At 41.7% G+C, this 22,329-nt stretch overlaps 1 long non-coding RNA gene across 1 annotated transcript in view; it reads right to left on the reverse strand.

The window, feature by feature from the left end:
• Positions 1–490: 490 nt before the first annotated feature.
• LOC128667138 (uncharacterized) overlaps positions 491–22,329 on the reverse strand; it is a 33,272-nt gene continuing 11,433 nt past the window's right edge. The window contains exon 2 of the long non-coding RNA XR_008403297.1: positions 491–5,738. This is a non-coding gene — a long non-coding RNA (uncharacterized LOC128667138). The remainder of the gene's footprint in view (positions 5,739–22,329) is intronic.

Consider the following 22,329-nt stretch of genomic DNA (forward strand, 5'->3'; position numbering starts at 1 on the left):
TAAATGTTACATTTTATTTAGAATTATTGTTGTGTAAGTATATATCACGTTGGTTTCAACTGCTCAGATAAATATACCCACGTCATTTGGAGGTTACTGCTGAAATATAATCAATAATAGTGTAACCTAGGATATACAGTATATATATATATATATATATATATATATATATATATATATATATATATATATATATATATATATATATATATATATATATATATGGAAAACAAGGGGGGATTGTTAGTGGATGGAACGAATTGCATAACTATAATTTACCGAGTGTAAATGCAGTATAAGATTCCTCAAATACTAAAGCTCAAATTTATAATTTTATAATTTTGAGAAACAATGTTAAATTTACATTGTGGTGCAGACCCACTAAGAAATTATAAAAATTGAGAACAAGAAAGGAAAGTAGCACATAATAGTGGCACTTACAAAAGACTGGGAATTCAGCAGTCTTTTAATAAATACAAGGCACTCGAAGTTGATATCAAAAGGTAATGGATTTATTAGGCACAGACCTGAGACAGAACCCTGGCAGGAAATATCAAAAAACATAACAAAAATTCATACATAATAAAAGAAAAAAACTAGAGTGATATCTCGTTTATAAAAAAGGACCGGCCCTTGTGATTAACCATACTGAATGGAGAGCTAGCTAATACATCAGTAGCGGTAACTGCCAAAGGTAGTGAAAAGGAAAACTGTACTTAGTGGGTGATCAGACCTGTATTGGTTTTAGTAAAAAACTGAGTTACCCTCACCCTAAGAACAGTCACTGCCTAGACATGACCTCAAGCAAGTTAGGCACCTAAAATATCACAAAAGTGTAGACTAGTGATGTCGCGAATAGTTCGCCGGCGAATAGTTCCAGTTCGCGTTCGCCGCGGCGGGCGAACATATGCGATGTTCGATCCGCCCCCTATTCTTTATCATTGAGTAAACTTTGACCCTCTACCTCACAGTCAGAAGACACATTACAGCCAATCAGCAGCAGACCCTCCCTCCCAGACCCTCCCACCTCCTGCACAGCATCCATTTTAGATTCATTTTGAAGCTGCATTCTTAGTGAGAGGAGGGACAGTGTAGCTGCTGCTAATTTAATAGGGAAATCGATAGCTAGGCTAGTGTATTCAGTGTCCACTACAGTCCTGAAGGACTCATCAGATCTCTGCTGTAAGGACAGCACCCCAAAAAGCCCTTTTTAGGGCTAGAACATCAGTCTGCTTTTTTTCCCCCTGTGTAATATAATTGCAGTTGCCTGCCTGCCAGCGTGTGTGTCAGGCTCACAGCGTATACTGTGCCCACTTGCCCAGTGCCCCCACTCATATCTGGTGTAACAGTAGTGTACATTTAAAAAAACAACAGCACTTTTTTGACTGTGAAATAATAGCAGACAGCTGCCAGTACCCAAGATGGCCGCCAATAAGGCAGATGGGGAGGGTTAGAGAGCTGTTTTGGGGGGGGATCAGGGATGTTGGTGGCTAATGGGGGATGCTACACAACAGCATATGTAAATATGCTAAAAAAAATTAAAAATTTTTTAAAAACCTTTTATTTTAGTACTGGCAGACTTTCTGCCAGTACTTAAGATGGCGGGGATAATTGTAGGGTGGGGGAGGGAAGGGAGCTGTTTGGGAGGGATCAGGGGGACTGATGTGTCAGGTGGGAGGCTGATCTCTACACTAAAGCTAAAATTAACCCTGCAAGCTCCCTACAAACTACCTAATTAACCCCTTCACTGCTAGCCATAATACACGTGTGATGCGCAGCAGCATTTAGCGGCCTTCTAATTACCAGAAAGCAACGCCAAAGTCATATATGTCTGCTATTTCTGAACAAAGGGGATCCCAGAGAAGCATTTACAACCATTTGTGCCATAATTTCACAAGCTGTTTGTAAATAATATCAGTGAGAAACCTAAAATTGCGAAAAAATTTAAGTTTTTTTTAAATTTGATCGCATTTGGCGGTGAAATGGTGGCATTAAATATACCAAAATAGGCCTAGATCAATACTTTGGGTTGTCTACTACACTACACTTAAGCTAAAATTAACTCTACAAGCTACCTACATGCTCCCTAATTAACCCCTTCACTGCTGGGCATAAAACACGTGTGGTGCGCAGTGGCATTTAGCAGCCTTCTAATTACCAAAAAGCAACGCCAAAGCCATATAAGTCTGCTATTTCTGAACAAAGGGGATCCCAGAGAAGCATTTACAACCATTTATGCCATAATTGCATAAGTTGTTTGTAAATAATTTCTGTGAAACCTAAAGTTTGTGAAAAAGTGAACAATTTTTTTTTATTTGATCGCATTTGGCGGTGAAATGGTGGCATGAAATATACCAAAATGGGCCTAGATCAATACTTTGGGTTGTCTACTACATTACACTTAAGCTAAAATTAACTCTACAAGCTACCTACATGCTCCATAATTAACCCCTTCACTGCTGGGCATAAAACACGTGTGGTGCGCAGTGGCATTTAGCAGCCTTCTAATTACCAGAAAGCAACGCCAAAGCCATATAAGTCTGCTATTTCTGAACAAAGGGGATCCCAGAGAAGCATTTACAACCATTTATGCCATAATTGCATAAGTTGTTTGTAAATAATTTCTGTGAAACCTAAAGTTTGTGAAAAAGTGAACAATTTTTTTTTATTTGATCGCATTTGGCGGTGAAATGGTGGCATGAAATATACCAAAATGGGCCTAGATCAATACTTTGGGTTGTCTACTACACTACACTTAAGCTAAAATTAACTCTACAAGCTGCCTACATACTCCCTAATTAACTCCTTCACTGCTGGGCATAAAACACGTGTGGTGCGCAGTGGCATTTAGCAGCCTTCTAATTACCAAAAGCAATGCCAAAGACATATAAGTCTGCTATTTCTGAACAAAGGGGATCCCAGAGAAGCATTTACAACCATTTATGCCATAATTGCATAAGCTGTTTGTAAATAATTTCTGTGAAACCTAAAGTTTGTGAAAAAGTGAAAAAATTTTTTTTATTTGATCGTATTTGGCGGTGAAATAGTGGCATGAAATATACCAAAATGGGCCTAGATCAATACTTTGGGTTGTCTACTACACTACACTGAAGCTAAAATTAACTCTACAAGCTGCCTACATACTCCCTAATTAACCCCTTCACTGCTGGGCATAAAACACGTGTGGTGCGCAGCGGCATTTAGCAGCCTTCTAATTACCAAAAAGCAACGCCAAAGCCATATAAGTCTGCTATAATGGCATGTCTGGCACACAGTGTTGGGGCAATGGTCCATCTGACCACTGATACCTGGCCTGCAAAGCATGGTCACAGGGTAGGTATATCACTTACACTGCGCACTGTGAAGCGGGTGTAACCCTTACACTACCTGATCGATACAACATCATACCTGATTTTTAAAGCACGTTATTCCAAACAATTTAGGAATGTTAGGTGATTTATGCCCTTTATGGATTAAAACCAGACTCTGCATCAACTATGTAATTTTCCATGGGAGTTTAGCCATGGATCCCCCTCCGGCATGCCACAGTCCAGGTGTTAGTCCCCTTGAAACAACTTTTCCATCACTATTGTGGCCAGAAAGAGTCCCTGTGGGTTTTAAAATTCGCCTGCCTATTGAAGTCTATGGCGGTTTGCCCAGTTCGCCCGTTCGCGAACTTTTTTTTAGGTTCGCAACATCACTAGTGTAGACCATAAAGTGCACAATGTTGCTAAATAGCAAAGGACGATATATGTTAACCACTACTAAAAAAGACAATGTTACAATGCAAGTACATCTCATGCAAGATTTAAATATATTCCAGTTGTCAAACAACTTATTTGGACAGTTCGTTCAGAGACAATTCATTGCGGATAGAATTCCAAAGTCTTTTGAGACTGTCATAAAGCAGAGGTTGTTAAAGTGTCAAAGTAAAGCCAGTACATTTGAATATGCGGCAGGATTTTAGATAGTTAATTGCCAGCAAAGCAAGATGAATCAAAGGTAAAAGATGTTTATGCCAACAGTGGAAAAGCACAGCTGACGACTTTTGAGCAAGTTGTAGAGGTAGCAAAACAGTGGAGTCAATGAGTTATAGAAAAGGTACAGGAGGGTACAATAATGTAAGTATAAAAGTACCCCTCTGTCAACTGCACCTTTATTGCAGACTTCAGTGATATCGTCAGGATCTTCCTTACCAGGACGTTATGATCAGATTGTCCTGTGTGCTTACGTCTTCTTGTACTGCCATCCTAAGATGCTTACATGCTTTTTATCCTTCTTGTTATCCACTTAATCCGCAGGGCATCAGTCATAGCCGCATATATTGATGCAAAAAACAGCCTTGAAGTTAGATCCGCTTTTCAAAGTTGCGCCGCTCCGCTATCCAAACAAGCATGGAGATCACATGGGTCGGTCAGCCAATTGCCGATGCGCGTTTCACCCCCTCGTCATCAGGAGAGACGGGGCTTCCTCCTTTGGAATTTTGGAATTCTATCCGCAATGAATTCTCTCTCTCTCTCTCTCTCTCTATCTATATATATATATATATACATAAAACATGACTGGAGTACACCGCAGAGATAATATTTATGGTGATATTCTATTAATTAAAGAACTAACAGTTTAACTTCTGGGATTACCATGTATCTAAGCCTATGCAGACTGCCACTTATTTTAGTTATTTTTACATGCTTGATTTTAGCCAATCATTGCTGACTCCTAGGTAACTCCAAGGGAGTGAGCACAATGTTATCTATATGGCACACATGAACTAGTGCTTTCTAGCTGTGAAAAACTGTCAAAATGCACTGAGATAAGAGGCGGACTTGTACGGCTTAGAAATTAGCCGTACAAGGCCACCTCTTATCTCTTACCTAGGTTTAGCTTTCAACAAAGATTATAAAAAGAGAACAAAGCAAATTTGATGATAAAAGTAATTTGTAAAGTTGTTTAAAATTGCATGCCCAATCTGAATAATGGAAGTTTAATTTTGACTAGACTGTCCCTTTAATATTTGGATGGGGCTAAAAAAGTGTTGAAAAAGTTGAAAGACAGCACACATAATATATAAAGCCCCTTGCAGCTCAAGGGGGGTGCTACATGTGTGTCTGAAGGAACACAGTATCCCCCAAGACCCCCATAGAACTTTTCTTGAATGCATATACAGTATGTATGATGAACTGGTAAAAACATATATTTTTTGGTGAGCGTCTTGTATATTGCAAAAAATAAATAAAAACTGTAAAGGAAATAAATTGCTTTTATAAAAATGTTTGAGGGAGCTCAGAGCACATATGAGAACTATTAGATAAAGTAATATGTGCTGCCATGTTGTAACCTAGGTTAAGCTTTTATTTACTTTGACAGATTATGACTTAACTCACATAAAGTTATGAAGTTGTTTCCTGTTGGTTGGAATAAGGTACTGAATTTGGTAACTGAGACGTTGGTTTGTCCTGACAGGTTACTGGTTCCTGTACTGGAGTTGTTCACTGGGATACTGGTATTTACTGACAGGGTACTTTTATTTGGGCTAGAAGATGTCAGTTGGGTACTGGTTGGTTGACTTTGGTTATTGTTGTAAGTATAAGATGCTGTCGTATCATTGGTCTGTGTCGGTTCAGTAACAGATATCCCACTGCTGATTTGCTCGCTGAGTTGTAATGCTGAAACTAGCAAGTTGCTTATTGAGCAGACCAATGATGAAAGGCTTGAAGACTGGGACCTGACAGGGGAAACTGCAAATTAAATATATATAGATAGATTAGCATTGAATATTTTGTGACTGAATCATATAGATTACAGATGGTTAAAAAAGTTACTACAATAGCATAACAGAGTTTTAAATAAATCACTGAAAGCAATGCATTATGGGAACTCATGTTACCAAATTTACAACTTCTTACACAAACTGCTGAATTCTGACACACACACACACATACATACACTCACACACACACACATACACATACATACACATACACACACTCAAACATACACGCACATACACACACACTCACACATACACACACACTAACACATAAACACACACACACATACATATACTCACACACACACATACACATACATACACATACACACACTCAAACATACACACACATACACATACATACACACACACTCACACATACGCACACACTAACACATAAACACACACACACATACACACTCTCCCACACACACGAACACTCACAAATACACACACACACATACAAACACACATATAGGGGCCCATTTATCAAAGGGCTTGCGGACCTGATCCGACACTGCGGATCAGGTCCGCAAGACCTCGCTAAATGCGGAGAGCAATACGCTCTCCACATTTAACATTGCACCAGCAGCTCACAAGAGCTGCTGGTGCAACGCCGCCCCCTGCTGACTCGCGGCCAATCGGCCGCCAGCAGGGAGCTGTCAATCAACCCGATCGTATTCGATCGGGTTGATTTCCGGCGGTTCCTGTCCGCCTGCTCAGAGCAGGCGGACAGGGTTATGAAGCAGCGGTCTTTAGACCGCTGCTTCATAACTTGTGTTTCTGGCGAGTCTGAAGACTCGCCAGAAACACGGCCCTTCAAGCTCCATACGGAGCTTGATAAATGGGCCTGATAGACTCACACATACACATAATTACACATACACACTCTCACACATACACATGCTCACACATACACACTCTCCCACACACACATACATACGTATATACATACACTCACACATACACTCTCTCTCTCTCTCTCTTACACACACACACACACACACACAAATATACATACACACACATAAACACTCTCCCACACACATACATATATACATACACACATACACCCCCCCCACACACATACATATATACATACACACAAACATATACACACAAGCATATACACACATACACATACATATATACATACAGACACACACATGCACATACACACTCACACACAGACGCAGACACACACATATATTGCAGGTACAGTGCAAACAGAAACAGAGCCAGACTCCACCTCACACACATACTAAATCATGACATGTATACACAGCACAGGTACAGTGCAGACAGCAGCAGTGCCAGCCTCTCACACACTACTATACCATGACATGTATACACAGAACAGGTACAGTGCAGACAGCAGCAGTGCCAGCCTCCTCCTCACACACACTACTACATCATGACATATATACAAAGCACAGGTACAGTGCAGACATCAGCAGTGCCAGCCTCCCTTTCACACACATTACTACACCATGACATGTATACACAGCACAGGTACAGTACAGACAGCAGCAGTGCCAGCCTCCCCCTCACACACACTACTGCACCATGACATGTATACACAGCAAAGGTACAGTGCAGACAGCAGCAGTGGCAGCCCCCCCCCACACACACTACTACACCATGACGTGTATACACAGCACAGGTACCGTGCAGACAGCAGCATTGCCAGCCTCCTTCTCACACACACTCCTACACCATGACATGTATACACAGCACAGGTACCGTGCAGACAGCAGCATTGCCAGCCTCCTTCTCACACACACTACTACACCATGACATGTATACACAGCACAGGTACAGTGCAGACAGCAGCAGTGCCAGCCTCCTTCTCACATACACTACTACACCATGACATGTATACACAGCACAGGTACACAACAGACAGCAGTAGTGCTAGCCTCCTTCTCACACACACTACTACACCATGACATGTATACACAGCACAGGTACAGTGCAGACAACAGCAGTGCCAGCCTCCTCCTCACACACACTCCTACACCATGACATGTATACACAGCACAGGTACAGTGCAGATAGCAGCAGTACCAGCCTCATACACACTACTACACCATGACATGTATACACAGCACAGGTACAGTGCAGACAGCAGCAGTGCCAGCCTCCCTCTCACACTACTACACCATGACATGTATACACAGCACAGGTACACGACAGACAGCGGCAGTGCCAGCCTCCTTCTCACACACACACTACTACACCATTACATGTATACACAGCACAGGTACAGTGCAGACAGCAGCAGTGCCAGCCTCCCCCTCACACACACTACTACACTATGACATATACAAAGCACAGGTACAGTGCAGACAGCAGCAGTGCCAGCCTCACCCTTACACACACTCCTACACCATGACATGTATACACAGCACAGGTACAGTGCTGACAGCAGCAGTGCCAGCCTCCCCTCACACACACTACTACACTATGACGTATACAAAGCACATGTACAGTGCAGACAGCAGCAGTGCCAGCCTCCTCCTCACACACACTACTACACCATGACATGTATACACAGCACAGGTACAGTGCAGACAGCAGCAGTGCCAACCTCCCCCTCACACACTACTACACCATGACATGTATACACAGCACATGTACAGTGCAGACAGTAGCAGTGCTAGCCTCCCCTCACACACTACTACACCATGTCATGTATACACAGCACAGGTACAGTGCAGACAGCAGCAGCGCCAGCCTCCCCCTCACACACACTACTACACTATGACATATACAAAGCACATGTACAGTGCAGACAGCAGCAGTGCCAGCCTCCTCCTCACACACTACTACACCATGACATGTAAATACAGCACAGGTACAGTACAGACAGCAGCAGTGCCACCCTCCCCTCACACACACTACTACACCATGACATCTATACACAGCACAGGTACAGTACAGACAACAGCAGTGCCAGCCTCCCCCTCACACACACTCCTACACCATAAGATGTATACACAGCACAGGTACAGTGCAGACAGCAGCAGTGCCAGCCTCCCCCTCACATACACTACTACACCATGACATGTATACACAGCACAGGTATAGTGCAGACAGCAGCAGTGCCAGCCTCCCCCTCACACACACTACTACACCATGACATGTATACACAGCACAGGTACAGTACAGACAGCAGCAGTGCCAGCCTCCCCCTCACACACACTACTACACTATGACGTATACAAAGCACAGGTACAGTGCAAACAGCAGCAGTGCTAGCCTCTCCCTCACACACACACTACTACACCATGACAGCCTCCCCTCACACACACAACTACACCATGACAGCCTCCCCTCACACACACTCCTACACCATGACATGTATACACAGTACAGGTACAGTGCAGACAGCAGCAGTGCCAGCCTCCCCCTCACACACACTACTACACTATGACGTATACAAAGCACATGTACAATGCAGACAGCAGCAGTGCCAGCCTACCCCTCACACACTACTAACCACGTCATGTATACACAGCACAGGTACAGTGCAGACAGCAGCAGTGCCAGCCTCTCACACACTACTATACCACGTCATGTATACACAGAACAGGTACAGTGCAGACAGCAGCAGTGCCAGCCTCCCCCTCACACACACTACTACACTATGATGTATACACAGCACAGGTACAGTGCAGACAGCAGCAGTGCCAGCCTCCCCCTCACACACACTACTACACCATGACATTTCAGACATCCCAACTTTCCCGGAAGTTCCGGGAGTCTCCCGCATTGCTATAGCTGCTCCCTGACGCCCGCAAGATAGATAAACTATCCCGGAAATGCCTAGCTGCAGCTGTCACATAAGCAAGTTTATGGGGAGAGAGTTTTCAGGAGAAAATTGCAAGATCAGCGCACATTTCTCGTAACGCGGTCTACAGGAAACCTCTCGCTCTGGTGGCTAATAGTGGCAGCCAACAAGTTGCTGTCACAGGGGTGGAGAGAATACTACGGTTATGTGAATATTATGTAATTTGGCAGGGTTTTCTTCAAACACCCCCTTTCCACTATCTTGGTACAGTCCCACGTGCACGCGCAGCCCTCTGTTTCTGTTTAAGCATTGCGAGATTTGTGAGCAGTATGGACAAGGGGGCTGGAGATTCTGCAGGGTCACCGGGCTGAATTGGGGGCTTTTACAGATTTATCACAGACAAGAACGACTTCCGTAGGTCAGTAAGACCACATGTGTGTATTGTAATTATATATATGTGGTACACGTGTGCACTCATAACTGCATAGCGCCCAAGTGGTGTGCTGATTTATATTAGCATTGCTTTTAATTTGGAGCCACTCTATATACTGGGGTTTTATTAGAAAGAACACAACACGTAAACACGTTGTTACACAAACGGTTACCATCATATTTTTTTTGGTAAGGTGGGGTTCCGAGGGGGGGGGGTTCCGATGGGGGGGTTCCGAGGGGGGGCCCCCTCCCGGAAATGAGTTTTTGCAGGTTGGGATGTCTGATATTTATACACAGCAGAGTTACAGCGCAGTGCCTCGTTGTCATGCGTCAGACACAGCATGAGAACCTAGCTAATCAAAGGGGTAAGTCGCACATAGATGGGCAGCAAATTAAAAGGGACATTCAAGTCAAAATAAAGTTTTATGATTTAAAAAGAGCATGCCGTTTTAAGACACTTTCCAATTTTATCAAATTTTGCACGGTCTTTTTATATTTACACTTTATGGGGAACCAGTACCTACTGAGCATGTGCACAATATGTGTATTTTGGGGGCAATTGGGGGACATTTTAAAAATTAAAAAAATGTAAACTCTAAATAAATCATGAATTGTATGGTGTATTATGAGCAAAGATTAGCCTGAGAATACTGTGTCTATGTCGTTTTAAAATTATATTAGTTTTTTAAATATTGAAAAAATAAGGGTAAAGTCAATATCAATAAAGCAGCGGGTGCCGCCATATTTTAACTTAAGCCAATTAGGAATGGTTATAAATAGCTTACTAGAGTGTGCAACCAATTACAGTGTGGAATACAGTTGTGACTGCAATTCCATGTTTAACATGAACTGGAAAGCAAAACAAAATAAATAATGAAAGCATATTTTTACTGAAAGTTATTTTACTACATGCAATTAACTAATTTATATTAATATATTGAGGTCTCCCCTTTAATTTCAATGTTTTTTTGTGTGTTTTTTTGTGCAAACCCTTTACACAAGCTTCAAAATCACGTAAAACATTTGAGCGTAAAATGCGATTGCATTTAAGTGATCACATTTACTTTCAACTTGTGATATTAGCGTACTTTAACTTGATTGCGATATTGCAATAAGGCTCTCGCATTAACGACTCCACTAGTAATGTAGCCCTAAATCTTTTGCTAGTAACATACTGCTTCTAAATCAGGGGTCAAGTCCTACAAAAAAAGTGTGGGAACTTACCACCTCAATCACAATTAATATTGTTACTTTAATACACACACATACACACAATGTATTTATATGTATATATCAAGTAAATGAGGAGCAAGTAACACTGGCAGAGGAAACAGGAAGCATGAGGGCACAGTAACATTATAAGCTAAGAAAGGTCACCTTTTACTTTGGGATGAAACTGGTAAGATTGAATCTGCAGCAAATACATTATCTTGCATAGGTCAGCATTCTGCAGAGAATCTGGCATGCTGACCATAAATTGATAGACATACAGACACCAACATAGATAAACAGACTGAACATACTATTTCTGTATAAAATAAAGTAATTGGGCTTATCCTTCTACAAGATGTTTATGAAATTCCTTTAATAGTAAGGATTATTTTCCTTTGTGTGTACACATGTATTTCCCTTTCTGATCTCTGTCCAGGGGGAACTTAGTTCCACCTGCAAATATAGTTCAGGAACTCTGTTCCCATGCATTCCCACTGGATTTGACCCCTGGTCAAAAAATATTACTAAAGGGAAGAGTGAAGGGAATTTTTCTATATATTCCAAAGCCGCACTGACTGTCCCCTTAATAAATTACTGCCCAGTAACCATTGGCAATCAATGTTGTTCTCTTTAAATCGTTACGCTAATATGAAAAATATTTTATGAGTAACTGGTGCACAATGTCCAACAAATTAGCAAATTTAAAAATGAAAAAGTGCAATGTTCCCAACATGGTCACATTTCATTTCCTGTGATCTGTGCAAAATCATCCTTAAATCCCAGACCAATATCAGTCCACAAAACCCAATATTTTGAATGTGTAGCTGCTAGCCTCTCAATAGAGAGAGGATTCCGAATACTGCTCATATACATATCCCCAGGAGATGGGAAGAGATTTCTTCAGGAACTCCCAGACCTTTTGGCTGGCTTAATCCTTGAACACCCCAGATGGTTTATATTAGCAGACTTCAACACTTGGATTGACAACACCCTATCCCTGCTTGGGCAGGATCTTCTCAGCTTGATGAGTACACTCGGCTTTACACAAATCGTCACCAATCCCACCCACAGAAAAGGTCATCCACTTGATTTAGTGTTTCAGTCTGGACTAGAAGTGTCACCAGTAACTGTAAACCCAGTTACCTGGTCAGACCACCACTCCATTAACTTCTCCATTGTATCACAATCAACCAGATACCAGCCTCAGAACCTGGTCAAACACCGCTCATTAAAAGGGGTGACAACACTGGATGTAGCATCACATATGGATCTAAGTGAACTAATGGGTACCTGCGAAGACCCCAGCTCCTTAGTCCGACTCTATAACAAAACCATGAGAGACACCCTAGAAAGCATTGCACCATCTCGCATATGCACTGTCCAAACCCACAACAATGCACCATGGTTTGATAGCTCCATCAGAGAAATGAAAAGAACAGGACGTAAGATCGAGAGAAAGTGGCGCAGAACACATGATCCAGAGGATAAAGCCGCTCTTACCAAACATCTAAATTAATATCGAAGATACCTCAGAAAAAATCTTCATTTTTATCACGCGAAATTGCACTCTCCCACAATAGACTTAGGCAACTGTTTCGCACAGTAGAAAGGCTCTGCAAACCAGCATGCATGCTTAGCCTTACCAACTTTTCTCAGGATAAATGTGAAGCATTTGCGAACTTCTTCAGAGACAAGATTTCCTCAATCCCAACCGCTATCACAGCAGGCTAAACAGTTACACACCAGAACCACTACAATGGAATGCCAGATTGCCCCAGTTTATGGGCCACTTTCACAAATGTGGATATAAAAGGAGTTAAAAACACCATACAAAAGTTGCACCCTAGTACGTGTGACTTAGACCCTGCTCCAACTCAGCTCATATCTGGATGCATTGAAACACTCGCCCCAGTCCTCACAAAAATAGTGCAGTGTTCACTAAAAACAGGAGACTTCCCAGATCCTCTAAAAGAAGCTGTGGTAAAACCACTCCTAAAGAAACCTTTATTAGACCCAGACTGCATGACTAATTACAGACCAGTATCCAACCTCCCATTTCTGGGGAAAGTAATTGAAAAAGTAGTGGCAACTCAACTGGAAGCCCATCTATCACGCCTAAACATATTCAATCCTTTCCAGTCAGGCTTCAGATGCCGCCACAGCACTGAAACAGCGCTAGTCTGAGTGCTAAATGATCTCCTCATGGCAAGAGACAAATGTGATTACTCCATTCTAATCCTCCTGGATCTCTCAGCTGCATTTGACACCATTGACCATAGGATTCTAATAGAGCGCTTGCAGTACATCTGTGGTCTAGGAGGCACAGTCCTTAACTGGTTCAAATCTTTCCTTGCAGGTAGATCACAGAGAGTAAAATCAGGATCAAGCTCATCAGCACCAACAGAATTGGCCTGTGGAGTTCCACAAGGATCTATCCTGTCTCCCATGCTTTTCACAATTTACTTACTACCACTGAGGGACATCATTAACCGACATGGCCTAAGGTATTATTGTTACGCTGATGACACACAACTCTACTTCTCCTTTGCTCCAGATACTACAGACCCACCATGCCGCATAAACAATTGCTTAACAGACCTCATAGAATGGATGAATGCTAGCTATCTCAAAGTAAGCCCGGACAAAACAGAGTTACTCTTGGTGAGGGGACCCCGGTCATCAAAAATATCCCACGATCACCCAACTGGCCTGGAGCTTAGAGGCTCTAAACTCGTTAGTTCAGCAAAGGTACGAAACCTCGGAGTGCTGATTGATGCTGGACTATCTTTTAAACAGCAGATTTCCTCCGTAATAAAATCTGCCTAATTTCATCTGAAAAACATAGCCAGGATACAACACTTAATTCCACCGGATGATATGCCAACATTAATCCATGCATTTGTATCCTCTAGGCTAGATTACTGCAATGCACTTTACTTGGGTCTCCCAAAAAAAGAACTCTATCGCCTTCAGACAGTACAAAACGCAGCAGCCAGACTATTGACCAATCAAACTCGCTCCTGCCACATAACACCTGTTCTCCACTCCCTGCATTGGCTTCCAATTAAATGGCGAACATATTTTAAAATTGGCCTGCTGACCTTCAAAGCTTTAAACAACCAAGGCCCACAGTACCTGAAAGAGCTCCTGACACCCTACATTCCATCCCGTTCACTTAGGTCAGCCAACACATCCCTCCTCTCAGTGCCAAGAATAAGGACAAACTCAGGCTCCAGAGCATTCGGCCATGCTGCCCCTACTTTCTGGAACTCTTTACCGTGTGTAATCAGAGAGGCACCATCCTTACAGACTTTTTAAATCACAAATTATTATTATATTATTATATTATTATTCTGAAGAAACAATGAACATAATTCCTTGCGCGTCTACTTCTAACTAGAAAAATGAATGCTGTTTACTGCTGCTTGCCCGCTTACCAACAAATAACAAACAGTTTAACAAGTTTTAGCTGCAAACTTGTCTCTCTGACTTTTCTTCAGTATTTATAAAGAAGACATCCGGGGCGCTATCCGATATACGGCGTGGTTTTTGGCGCAAGCGAGGGAACCCGTGCCGCCCGTAGTTTCACCTCGCACATCGGGGTATTACATATACCCCTCCGGCAGTTGCTAAAGTGTGGTAAGTCGGAGAAACTAGCGATGTCCAGAAATGAGCGTAACTGCAAATTTCTGGAGTCGCCAGTGACTTACGGCACTTTAGAAACTGCCTGCGCCTAAAAAAAGTAACTAAAATATTAAATCTCCTGTAACTGTCTAACCTGCCTCCCAAAAATAGCCCGACACGTATACCCCTATATCCGCAATCCCCCCTCTCACTCCTAATAAGAAATGTATTAACCCCTAGACCACCAACCCCCCACAACGCAATAAGCCTAATTATTAACCCCTAAACCGCCATAGCCCACACCGCAATAAACCTATCCTAGTATTAACCCCTAAACCGCCGCTTCTGGAACCCACCGCCACCTACATTATATGTATTAACCACTAAACCACCGCTCCCGGACCCGCCGCACCTAAATAAAGTGTTTAACCCCTAAACCGCCGCTCCAGGACCCCGCCGCCACCTACATTAAATTTATTAACCCCTAATCTGACCCCCCTACACCGCCGCCACCTACATTAAATGTATTACCCCCTAAACCTAAGTCTAACCCTAACACCCCCCTAACTTAATTGTTATTTAAATAAATATAAATAATATTAATATTATTAACTAAATTATTCCTATTTAAAACTAAATACTTACCTATAAAATAAACCCTAAGATAGCTACAATATAATTAATAATTACATTGTAGCTATTTTAGGATTTATATGTATTTTACCGGTAACTTTGTATTTATTTTAACTAGGTACAATAGCTATTAAATAGTTAATAACTATTTAATAGCTACCTAGTTAAAATAATTACAAAATTATCTGTAAAATAAATCCTAACCTAAGTTACAAATACACCTAACACTACACAATCAATAAATTAATTAAATAAATTAACTACAATTGTCTAAAATAAAATACAATTAAATAAACTAAACTATATTACAAAAACAAACACTAAATTACAAAAAATTAAAAAAATATTACAAGAAGTTTAATCTAATTACACCTAATCTATGCCTCCTAATAAAATAAAAAAGCCCCTCAAAGTAATAAAATTCCCTATCCTAAACTAAATTACAAACAGCCCTTAAAAAGGCCTTTTGCTGGGCATTGCCCCAAAGTAATCAGCTCTTTTACCTGCAAAAAAAAAGAAATACAATACCCCCCCAACATTACAACCCACCACCCACACACGCCTACTCTAAAACCCACCCGATCCCCCCTTAAAAAAAACTAACACTACCCCATTGAAGATCACCCTACCTTGAGCCGTCTTCACCCAGCCGGGCACCAGTGGTCATCCGATGGGGCAGAATAGGATATCCGGACCGGCAGAAATCTTCATCCTATCCGGACAGAAGAGGACATCCTGACCGGCAGACATCTTCATCCAAGTGGCATCTTCTGTCTTCATCCATCCGACGAGTAACGGCTCCATCTTGAAGACCTCAGACGCGGAACATCCTTCTAGGCCGACGACTACCGACGAATGGCTGGTCCTTTAAATGACATCATCCAAGATGGTGTCCTTCAAATTCCGATTGACTGATAGGATTCTATTAGCCAATCAGAATTAAGGTAGGAAAAATCCGATTGGTTGATTTAATCAGGATGTTCCGCGCCGGAGGTCTTCAAGATGGAGCCGTTCCTCGTCGGATGGATGAAGATAGAAGATCTTGCTTGGATGAAGATGTCTGCCGGTCCGGATGACCTCTTCTGCCCGGATAGGATGAAGACTTCTGCCGGTCCGGATGTCCTCTGCTGCCCGGATAGGATGAAGACTTCTGCCGGTCCGGATGTCCTCTTCTGCCCCTTCGGATGACCACTGGTGCCCGGCTGGGTGAGGACGGCTCAAGGTAGGGTGATCTTCAATGGGGTAGTGTTAGTTTTTTTTAAAGGGGGGATCGGGTGGGTTTTAGAGTAGGGGTGTGTGGGTGGTGGGTTGTAATTTTGGGGGGTTATTGTATTTCTTTTTTTTACAGGTAAAAGAGCTGATTACTTTGGGGCAATGCCCCACAAAAGGCCCTTTTAAGGGCTGTTTGTAATTTAGTTTAGGATAGGGAATTTTATTATTTTGGGGGGCCTTTTTAATTTATTAGGGGGCATAGATTAGGTGTAATTAGATTAAACTTCTTGTAATATTTTTAAATTTTTTGTAATTTAGTGTTTGTTTTTTTGTAATATAGTTTAGTCTATTTAATTGTATTTTATTTTAGATAATTGTAGTTAATTTATTTAATTCATTTATTGATAGTGTAGTGTTAGGTGTATTTGTAACTTAGGTTAGGATTTATTTTACAGGTAATTTTGTAATTATTTTAACTAGGTAGCTATTAAATAGTTATTAACTATTTAATAGCTATTGTACCTAGTTAAAATAAATACAAAGTTACCTGTAAAATAAAAATAAATCCTAAAATAGCTACAATGTAATTATTAATTATATTGTAGCTATCTTAGGGTTTATTTTATAGTTAAGTATTTAGTTTTAAATAGGAATAATTTAGTTAATAATATTAATATTATTTATATTTATTTAAATAATAATTAAGTTAGGGGGGTGTTAGGGTTAGACTTAGGTTTAGGGGGTAATACATTTAATGAAGGTGGCGGCGGTGTAGGGGGGTCAGATTAGGGGTTAATATATTTAATGTAGGTGGCGGCAGTGTAGAAGGGTCAGATTAGAGGTTATTATATTTAATGTAGGTGGCGGCAGTGTAGGGGGGTCAGATTAGGGGTTAATAAATTTAATGTATGTGGTGGCGGGGTCCGGGAGCAGCGGTTTAGGGGTTAAACACTTTATTTAGTAGCGGCGGGGTCCGGGAGCGGTGGTTTAGGGGTTAAACACTTTATTAGTTATTGCGGTGGGGGATTGCGGTTGACAAGTAGATAGACATTGCGCATGCGTTAGATGTTAGTTTTTTTTTTGCAGGCATTTTAGGGAGTTACGGTGCTCCCATACTCAGCGCAAGGCCTGCTGCGGCTGCTTTTTATGGCGAGGTGAAAATGGAGTAAGTTTTCTCCATTTTTCTCACGTAAGGCCATACGCTGGATATTGGATACCAAATTGCATGGGTTTTATATGTTAGTCTATGGGGAAAAAAACTACGTCCGACGGGTGAAATATACGTGCCGCATTTATATGGTTACCAAACCTGCGCAAAAACCTGTGGGCGACGCTGCATATCGGATGGGGCCCCCAGTCTTCAGGTGAGTTTAGTCACATTAAAGGGACATGAAACCCCAAAAACGTATTTCATGATACAGATAGAGAATACAATTTTAAACAACTTTCGAATTTACTTCTATTATCTAATTTGTTTCGTTCTCTTTTTTTTTTTTTCCAAAGGAGCTTTATTGGAAAAATAAAGATATGCACATACATGCATTGCGAACAATGCCTTATAAGGTTACAACGTATTTTCAACAATATATTCTACATCCCTCAACACAGCATCAGAAAAAGTCTGTTATGGTCCGAGTCCGAGGAGCTGTGAGATAGGGGGTGCATAAGATGCAAGGCTCCTAGTTTCCACTTTTTCTTAGATTTCCTTGCTGTGTATGGGCTATTAAAACAGTTTGTGTAACAGAAATTATGAACACAGCATAAAGCTCCAAAGAGCAAATTTAACATATGATCAACTGTAAACTATAATACAATAGTATCAAATATTGCTAACTTACCACAGGTGGCAACTTCAGACCAAAATATATAAAAGAGGCTTTTGGCCAACGCTAGTCAGTGTGATTGCAACTCTGGAGTTGCCCATTCACCTATCTGATACATCTTATAGAGAGAAGGGGAAATTGAGAGGGGAAGGAATCAGAGAGAGTGGTTAGGGGTAAAGCAGGGGGGGTGGGGGAGAGAGGGGAATAAAAAGAAAAGAAAAAAAGGCAGGCACCTGGCACTATTGGAAGGAATTTTGATCTGTCACAAATCAATTCCCTCCAGGGTTCTCGCTGTTCCAAAGCTGAACCAGCATTTCATAGGTGTCCAATTTCCCTATCCGGGCATAGTGGAATCTCTCCAGGCTTAGCAAGCTGTGCACCCCCTGCCTCCATTCTGACACAAGGGGAATCTGAGATGTTTTCAATCTGGCCGGTATCAGATTCTTAGCACTTGTCAACATTAGCATCAGTAGGGTCTTTTAGTTGGATCCAGGATCCTAGTTGGAAAGTGGAACAATAGCGTCTCCACAACCTTTGGAACCTCAAGCTTCAGGGTTGATTGCATGTGCTCCCAGACCTCCCCCCAGAATCCCTCTAGCATGGGGCAGTCCCACCAAATGTGCGCTATAGAGCCTGTTCCCCCACATCCCCTCCAGCATTTATCCGATGAGTTTGGGTAAATCTTTTTAAGGCGAGATGGTGTAAGATACCATCGGTTCAGTAACTTATATTGTGATTCCTGTATGCGCACAGAGACTGACACAGCCTTGGTGGCCTTGAATAACCGTTACCACTCCTGTGCCTCCAGCTCGATACCCAATTCCATCTGCCACTGTCTGGCATATGTTGGAAGGCCGCCTTCTCCTTTGAGAAGAAGCCCATAAACCTTTGAGATTAAATGTCTGGGGACAACATTTTGTATGCAGAGCCCTTCAAAAGTGTGTGATCTCTTAGAAGTGATTGTTTGTGTTTATGTGTTGTGATATAATGGCTTATCTGCAAGTACACAAACCAAGGGACCCTATTGGTGGGTTTGTCTGTCAGGAGCTCCTCCCTAGTCTTCAAAATCCCATTAGCTACAAATTTTTAAATCCGATTGTTGGCAAATTGAGTATGTGCAGGTGTTAATTGGGCCTGTATTGGGATCCCTGGCTTCCCAAAAACCGGAGTCAGTGGGGAGAACACTGTGGATATATGTGAGTCTGTTCATACGGTCTTGTCCCATTCGTCTAGCACCACACCAATCAGGGGGTAAGTAGTTATCGACACCGGTCTAAATTTTTTTATCAGTCCAAGGGAGGGAGGCGAGATTTCCTGACCGAAGAATGTCAGCATCCAGTTTTATCCAATCTTTTTGAGGGTCATTATGACACCATTCAATTACCCTCTGAAGAAGAACGGCCCTTCTGTAATAGAGTATACCTAGAGAGGTACATTGTCTTTCTATTCACTCGAGGCTTAATATCTTTCCAGACATATTCCTCTATCAGCTTTTGCACAGAGGGAAGGAAGGAGTGCAGGAGTGGGATTGGTATAGTCTGTAGGACATATAGCACTCTAGGAATAATTTTCATTTTAATGACATTGATCCTTCCCAGCCATGAAATCATTTTGTGTTTCCATGCTGATAGATCATTGGATATGTCTTTCTTTAGTGCTAATTAATTGGCCTCAAATATATCTGAGATCTTGGTGGAAAGCTTGACCCCCAGGTATTTTAGGGAGGTAGTATTGAGGACAAATAGACTATAGGTTTTAAGCCAAATTAAAGTGGTTGGGGCCAGAGTAATGCTTAGTAACTCAGACTTCGTGTTGTTAAGGAGAAGGTACGATACTTCCCCATATTTATGAAACTCGTTTAATAAAGCAGGGACAGAGGTTTCTATCTCTAGTTAGAGTAAACAAGAGATCGTCTGCATACATCGTAATTTTGTACTCCTTGTTATCTACCCGCACCCCATGCACCAAGCAATTAGCCCTGATGCTGCAAGCCAGCGTTTCTACCGAGATGGCAAACAACAAGGGTGACAGCGGGCATCCCTATCTAGTGCCATTTGTGATCATAAAGGGGGAAGAAAGGATGTTATTTACCTTAACTCTAGCATAGGGCGTGGAAAATAAAGCAAAATCCATTCCTCTAAATTTCTTTCCGAAACCTATCTTTTCCAAAGTACTTCTGAGAAATTGCCAATTAACTCTGTCAAACGCCTTTTCGGAATCGGTTGACAGTAATGCTAGCGGAATGGCGTTATTTTTAGAATATTCAATTAACTGTAACACTTTCAAGGTATTATCTCTCGCCTCCCTCCCCGGGACAAACCCTACCTGATCTTGTGAAATCAATCCAGGGAGGATTTTATTCACTCTATTCGCCAATATCTTTACGTCAGTGTTCAGCAGTAAGATCGGTCTATAGCTCTGGGGTACGTCTGTAGGTTTACCCGGTTTTGGCAGTACTGTTACATACGCAGTCAGCATTGAAGTAGGCAATGTCTCTAATTCTGAGGTACTATTAAATAAATTTTGCATATGAGGAGGCAGAATAGGTAAAAAGGCTTTATAATATCTAGCTCCAAATCCGTCCGGACCTGGGCTCTTCCCATTTGGTAGGTCTACCAGTGTGGCCTGTATTTCCTCTTGTGTAAGAGGAGATTCGAGAGACTCTACTGTCTCTCTTGTCAGAGTATTCATGTGTACCCCTGCTAGATATTCTGTTATTTTAAGTGACACTTGGTTATCATTTAATGTGGGAGCAGTCATAGAATTCTTTAGATTGTATAGTTGACTATAATAATTGCGGAAGGACTCCGCAATGTTTGTACTATCTTTTTGAACTTTACCGTCTTTGTCTTTAATTGTGTATACATATGCTTTTAGTTGAGAGCGTCGGACGGCTCTAGCCAGTATTTTCCCCGCCTTATCACCTCCCTTGTAATATGTTTGTCTCAAGAGCAAAGCTTTTCTCTGATTCTCTTCCTGTAATAGTTGTTTAAAGTCTGTCCTAACTTGGGTTAGTTTTGCCAACAAATTAGCATCAGTGGGAGCCTTTTTATGCTGTTCCTCCAGTCTCCCTATCTGCAAAAGGGTATGGTTATATTTTTCCCTGGCTTGTTTCACTACCCTACTTTTGTGGTCTATAAGAAGTCCCCTGATGACACTTTTTTTCTGAGCCTCCCACACACTGGTTAGTGGTAGATTCTCAGACATGTTTAGGGCAAAATATTCTGTCATCTTGGTGTTAATGCCTTCCATTATAAGTGGGCAGTTCAACAATGTTTCGTCTAAACGCCACATGTATGGTGTGGCTGGGGTATCTGGCCAATACATCAGGCATGAGACTGGCGCGTGATCTGTCCATGTAATAGAGGAAATGTCGCTGTTTATGACATACGCGATGCCCTGCTCTCTTCCCGGGGGTGCCATTGAGGTGAAAAAAAAGGGGGGGGGGGGGAGGAGGGGATGGAGAGGAGAGGGAGAAGTGAAGAAGGTGAAAGAGTGGGTAAATAGGAAGGAAGAGGGAGAGAGGTCAGTGGAGTAAGATAAGGGAAGGAATAGGTAAAGAGCAGGTCTTAGAGCTAATCAAATATACAGTGTAGGGTATACTTTGTATACAGGTAAGACAAGTTTTGTTACAACTTCACAGCCTCCTATGGTACAAGCAGTACAATAGTAAAACTTTTTTAAGGTAAACTCTAAAGGGAATGTGCCTATGGCTAGTCATGTCATAAAAGCATGTAGTGACCTATATTTTAAATGAAAACAGAAAGATGGTATCCAAAACTAATACCAGTTATTAATCTATTATATTGAAATATGTTAGGTGAACCGAG

Source organism: Bombina bombina, chromosome 7 (genome assembly GCF_027579735.1).
Source record: "Bombina bombina isolate aBomBom1 chromosome 7, aBomBom1.pri, whole genome shotgun sequence".
NCBI lineage: Eukaryota > Metazoa > Chordata > Amphibia > Anura > Bombinatoridae > Bombina > Bombina bombina.